This window comes from Triticum dicoccoides, chromosome 4B, assembly GCF_002162155.2.
Source record: "Triticum dicoccoides isolate Atlit2015 ecotype Zavitan chromosome 4B, WEW_v2.0, whole genome shotgun sequence".
NCBI classification, from domain to species: domain Eukaryota; kingdom Viridiplantae; phylum Streptophyta; class Magnoliopsida; order Poales; family Poaceae; genus Triticum; species Triticum dicoccoides.
In genome coordinates, this window is record NC_041387.1 from 681,252,704 (window position 1) to 681,253,248 (window position 545).

Below are 545 nucleotides of genomic sequence, written 5' to 3' on the forward strand. Positions count from 1 at the left end.
AATAAGATCATATCCCAAAGACATAGGATCAAGATCCCTAAAAAGGTGGATAGCGATGGGTGGGGCCCTTTGACCAACGACCCAAGGGGCTTGGAGGGCAAGCCACCAGCCACCCCCCACGCCTATATAAAGGGTGGGGAGGCGCAGGGGCATTAGCCCTTCCACCCCTTGGCGCATCTCCCTCCCGTTACTCCTCCTTCTCAGCGTAGCGCTTGGCGAAGCCCTGCTGGTGTTCCGCTGCCACCACCACCACCACACCGTCGTGCTGGCCTAGATCTCAACTACCTCTCCACCCTCTCTTGCTGGATCAAGAAGGCAGAGACGTCACCGAGACGTATGTGTGCACATCTCGGAGGTGTCGTCCGTTCGGTGTTGGATCGGATTGGATCTCGAAGGAAGTACGACTAGGCCAACCATGATCTCTAGATCGTTAATGCTTTCATTCTACAAGGGTATGTACACACCTCTCCCTCTTATTGCTAGCATCTACATAGATTAGACCTTGAGTGTTTCATAGGAAAAATATATTTTCCATGCAACGTTCC